General features: G+C 36.1%; 1 protein-coding gene across 2 annotated transcripts in view; it reads right to left on the reverse strand.

The window, feature by feature from the left end:
- LOC143040264 (hexosaminidase D-like) overlaps window positions 1–2,343 on the reverse strand; it is a 42,513-nt gene extending 40,170 nt beyond the window's left edge. Inside the window, exon 1 of one of the 2 annotated variants that reach the window (XM_076211036.1) lies at window positions 2,246–2,343. The gene's annotated coding sequence lies outside the window, so the exon portion shown is untranslated. The remainder of the gene's footprint in view (window positions 1–2,245) is intronic. The other variant, XM_076211038.1, reaches the window with a different exon arrangement.
- Window positions 2,344–6,000: the final 3,657 nt, after the last annotated feature.

The raw sequence follows: 6,000 nt of genomic DNA on the forward strand, positions 1-6,000 counted from the left end.
TGTGCTGTACCTTGCAACACTGCCTCTGACCCAGGGCAGTGGACAGGGTGTAGGGATGACCCATCATCCAGGAGGTGCTAAGATAAGAGGGAGGGTGGAGGGGAATGGAGTGTATTTAGGGATGGAATGGGTGGGAATGATTTTATGCCTTTTTCTTTTTGGCTACCTCCCTTGTAAGGGGAAAAAAGCCTTGGTATATGTATGTATGTATTTTTATTATTAAGGGGATCAAGCATTTAGGTCTAGAAGATATAAATGTAGAAGTGAGGGCAGTGCTCAATTTTCTGGGATCAATGGCTATGACACAAGCCTCTGTACCTGATGGAATCTCAAAAAGGATACTTAAAAAGCATAGAGAAGACAAGAATCACAGTCTTATTGTATATTCATAAAAAGAAGGCATAGGGCCACATTACTGGGAAAGGGCTAATGTAGCACCAATTCACAAAAATGGAAGTGAAGAAATAACAGTGAATTATAGGCCAGTATCACTAATCAACACAATAGTAAAATTATGTGAAAGGATTATGAAAGATCAATGAGACAAATATTTTCCAGACATGAAGATTCTGACAGACAGTTTGGATTCAGATCTGGGAAGTCAAGTGTGTCAAACTTTTTTAATTTTTTACTTAAGAGTGATTGATGTGCTGCAAGAGAGGAAGAGCTGGGTGGTCTGTGTACACCTAGACCTAGAGAAGGTTTTTGATTAAGTACCTCATAGTCAATTTATAAGGAAATTGGAGCATGGGAACTAACAGGCTAACTCCTTGAATGGATGAAAGATTATTTGAAGGAAAGATACATGAGAACAGTAGTAAAAGATAAATGTAAAGATGGACAGCAGTAATGACCACAGTTCCACAAGGCTCAGTGCTTGCAACAATAATGTTTATCCAAGTCAATGACATGATGAAAGGTACAGCAAGTTATGCCAACATGAGAAGAGTGGAAAATTAGAATGACTGTAAGCTACTGCAAAAAATATTTAGAACTATTTTTGCATGGAGCCAAGAATGGAAATTGAATTCCAATACCAAAAAATTAAAAGTACTATATTGGAAATGAGCAATAGCTACAAAAGTCCAACTATTCTCTAGTAAATGAATCCATTACAAAAGCAAGAGGAAAAAGATTTAGAAGTACTGATACGAGACAACCTGTCACCTGACGAACATATCAGCAGGAATGTAGGAGACACATATGGATTTCTACAACAGACTAAGTTAGCTTTTTCACTATATGGATGACAAAATGATGAACAAATTCATCCTGATCCATCTAAGACTAGAATATGTCTATGTTATGGTCCTCACACAGAAGGCAGGAAATAAGCAAAACTGAGAAGGCAGACAAGGGGCAGCAACCAAAGTTGCTCCCAACCAGGCAGATAAACCATGCAGGAAGAGACTAAATGCACTGGGTTTGCCAACTTTGAAAGATAAGAGAGAGAGGTGATAGGACAGGAGTACAAGATAAGAAAGTCTACATATCGTAAGGATGTAAAGAAATACAGTATTCCATATACATGCATAAATACTTGGAATAATTAAGGAGGGGATCTAGCCGCAGCGGGAACAATATATAAACAACCTATATATAACTGGAAATTAAGGATATAAACCAAGTTGGAATCATATATGAATTTGAGGCTATGTATGATAAAATGGAGAGCAGGAGCCGGGACTCCAAAAGCAGTGCTCCTTTCCTGTGTATTACAATCAGGTAAGTAACCTGGTTTAGGTTTTGTTAGGTAAGGTTCAGACTAGTAAATTTCATTAGGTTTGGTTATGTAATTTCAAGTAATCTGTTCGTTTATATCACAAATCACTGGTTTAATTTGTTTCCCCCCCATAGAAAACCTCAATGATCTCCTAACATGGTCCCCTAGATTGCTGAGGTGAATGTAGTGAATTGGAGTGATTTCTGAGAGAAATGAATATCAGATTATATCATTATTTCAGAAACCTTACAATCATTAGAAAATCATACAAATTTCACCTTCAAAGGAGGACGTGAGCAATAGTAAAAAATATATAACAAAGTTGTTTCTCAAATCACGCTTCCAAACGTTTTTTTGATCAAGTAAACTCCCCCAGGCATGATCATTAAATCAATGTGCTACAAAGACATCACTTCCATCATTTAGGCTACTAACGATACATGATACAGTATAACTTAAGACCAAAACATCACTTGCTAAACGGAGAGGAACTACATTGTTACGAACCACCTATTGCCATACCTACAGTTTGATCAGGTAGGGTCGGTGGCTTGTTTACAAACGTTTGAACACATACGAAAGCCCTCAGGTATCCATAGACTTGCCGGACTGATACAGCTCTTATAATTGGCATCTCGCTGTGAAAACATTAACAAATGAAATGTATGCATTACAACTTCAGTTTTAACCTAGCCCTACTTTAATAAACGATATAGATCTTGCTGTAGTCGTTTCTTACATATAGTAAAAAGAGAGTGGATGTAAGCAAGATCGAGAGAATTCAGTGCATTAACCGTACTAGTTGTCAACGTAACAGATATACCAGATAAGGAAAGACTGAAATCTCGGGATCTGCCAACTTTGAAAGATCGAAGAGAAAGAAGTGGTACGATTACAGTATTCAGGTCACTACAAGGGATAAACTACAGTGACAGAAGAGGTCTCTTGATTAAGGATAGAAGAGTTTCCAGAGGCCATGAGAACAAATTAGGGAAAAGTTCGTGCATGTAGGATGTGAGCAAGGGCGTTCGGAACGGATAGGCAGTTGCTCTCCAAGATAACAAGGTCTGTTGGAAACTTTGCCGGTCGTCACTTATATATTCGCTATTTTTCCAAATTAAAGAATATCAGTGTATAATCTATTTTCGACGGCGAGTCTGTAATCTAAGTAAATACTGATACTATACTTCATAGTGAATTACAAGACCAGGCTGGGCTAAAAGGAGCAATTTTATGTGCCGCACATTAGCCTGGCAGCAGTGGAGGTCCACCTCAGCTGTGTCCTTACTCTTTAGTTGATGGAAATATCAGAAGTATCAAAAGTAAAGTAAGTACCCCTGATGGTCTTTAATTGTATATAGATATATTTTCTATTAACGTTTACCTTTATTACTATTACTAAATGTTTGCACTTAAGATATGGTGATTTTAGCCAGGATAATGTTCCTTCTGAGATACTGTATATATGTGCAATACATACATACATACATACATATATAAATATATATATATATATATTTACATATATATATACAATACATATATATACATATACATATATATACATATATATGCATATATATATACATACATATACATATATATATACATATATATATGTACATATATATATACATATATTTACACATATATATATATATATATATATATATATATATGAATAGAATCACCAGTGACGGTGATGTCAATCAAATAATTCCGACTGTCGGAATTATTTGATCGACATCACCGTCACTGCATGGCGATTCTATTCAGGTAGGACAACGACGATAAGTCAATCAAGGAAACGTACCAGTCTAACCACTAGGTAAGTAGCCCTGGTTCTCTGTAAAATAATAAGTACGGACGGTTAGCAGTCGACTTAGTTCCTCGGGAAATAGATTAACTTCCAAGTTAGAGAATTTTATAGGGTCAGTAGCTCAGCCGGTAAGGCGACGGCAGTGAGATTTCACGAGCCCGGTTCGAATCCGAAGACTACAGTTGGAATTGTGTATATATATATATATATATATATATATATATATATATATATATATATATATATATATATATATATATATATATATATTCGTAACTACGAAGAAAATCTGAAAGAGAACAGATTTCTTTTGTGGTTACCAGAAGGTTTTTATCGTGCGTTTATTTTGATCATTCTGCATGCATATATATATATATATATATATATATATATATATATATATATATATATGTATGTATGTATATATATATATATATATATATATATATGTATGTATGTATATATAACATTAAGTGGCCTTGCTGTGGATGTGCTGTCTTGCTATATTGCTTTTGACCCAGGGCAGTGGGCGAGATACAGGGATGACCCGTCATCCAGGAGGAGAGAGAGAAGAGGGAGGGGTGGTGGTGAAGGGGAGTGAAATATGTGGGCAAAATTTCACTCTCACCCATTGTATCCTCACCTATTCCACTCCTATTCACCCCCCTCCCTCCCTCCTATCTTGGCTCCTGGATGACGAATCATCCCTGCATATCGCCCACTGCCCTGGGTCAGAAGCAGTGTCGTAAGACACAGCACATCCATAGCAAGGCCGCTTCATTAAATCGGTGGCCCTCTCCTCTCCGTCCCCTCATACAGAAAAAGAGAAGACGGGGAGAAATTCCTTCATGCTGCGCCAATTAATTTTTTCACACATACTCCCTCACCCCCATCCCCCACCCACTCAAAGGATTACAAAGGCGGAGCATGCCGACAGGAGACCTTTTGGTCCATATCTAGGTCGGATGCGAAAAAATCGTAATAATAATAAATGAATAAATAAAAACTATAATAATGTAAATAACAAATAAAATACATAAACAAATGCATAGGTATTGTTAGATAATAAACAAACAGGTAAATAGTAAATGATAATACATTTACATATAACTAATAATAAATGAGAATCAGACAAATGATAACAAAACAAAAACAAGTAATCTAAAATAAATTATAATCATTACAGCATCTTGCTTAGGTGTTTATCTAAATGATTCTTAAAGCTTCGAACTGAACTACATCGCACTGCCTCTGCAGGAAGTTTATTCCATTCATTAACTACACGGTTAGCGAAGTTGTTGCTACCCACTTCCAAACTGAATCTAATTCCGGACAGTTTGAGACCATTGTTTCTTGTCGGATTCTCATTCAGTGTGAGAATTTTGTCACTTTTTATATCAATTCCTTTTAGAATCTTAAAGATCTGTATCAAGTCACCTCTGAGTCTACGCTTTTTTAGGGAAAACAGATTCATATGTTTTAGTCGATTTTCGTATGATTTGTTTTTGATATTTGGAATCAGTTTTGGGGTTCGCCGTTGTATTTTTTCCAGTCTGTCAATGACTTTTATGAGATTCGGTGACCATACGGAAACAGCATATTCCAAATGTGGACTGTCAATAATATGACCTTGGCGTATTAAAAAAGAGTGTGAATATCTACGGACAAGGTAGTAACAGACGTACTACTTCAAAACATGTTATTTGCCAGGTCCGGTGTAGTACGGTGACAGAAAAATTAGAATGAAACATTTATACATTTTATTTAAATTATAAATTTAACAATAAACTATAAATTTAACTATTTTTGGCCTATTTAAACAACGGAAACGGAATTATGAAAGATGAAAATATGCAAATCAATGGTACAGTAAAAGAAAAATACAAATCTAAACATTTCGAAAGCGAATTAAAAGACTCCGTGCATTTACTTATTGCTAAACCTAAGTTTAAGATAAAAAGTCTGTTTACCACGCGTAGCACTGTAGTACAACAAAAGGTTACCTAGAACAACACTTAAACAAAGGAGTTTACCTTAAACTTACGGAAGGCGGCAGCTTCCTCTTCGGTGAAAGAAGATGTAAAAAAGCCACGAGAAACGGGTTGACCCTCTCTATATAGGCTCGCCAATTGACCTGATGGTCACTGGAGCCAGAGGCCGAAAGGTCAGTAGGAAGTGTTTTCCTATCCTACTTCAACTGGTGGCTAACAAGCCTAACCCAGTTACAAAACTTAAAATTACACATACAAGAAATGCACGTAACAAAAATAAAAACCATAATACTAATCACAAAGAAAGTAAAAAGGGTTACAAGAAAGAAAAACTACAAAGGTGACAACTTGACATTGCGCGAAGCACACATGTCCGGCCGACAATTGATAATTGTTGCTATACGAACATCATTTAAATAAAATTTCAAATACATCCGTACGACGCAGCGCACGTCTTGACAAATGGT

The sequence above is a fragment of the Oratosquilla oratoria genome, chromosome 28 (assembly GCF_046742065.1).
Source record: "Oratosquilla oratoria isolate Oo_2021 chromosome 28, ASM4674206v1, whole genome shotgun sequence".
Taxonomy (NCBI): domain Eukaryota; kingdom Metazoa; phylum Arthropoda; class Malacostraca; order Stomatopoda; family Squillidae; genus Oratosquilla; species Oratosquilla oratoria.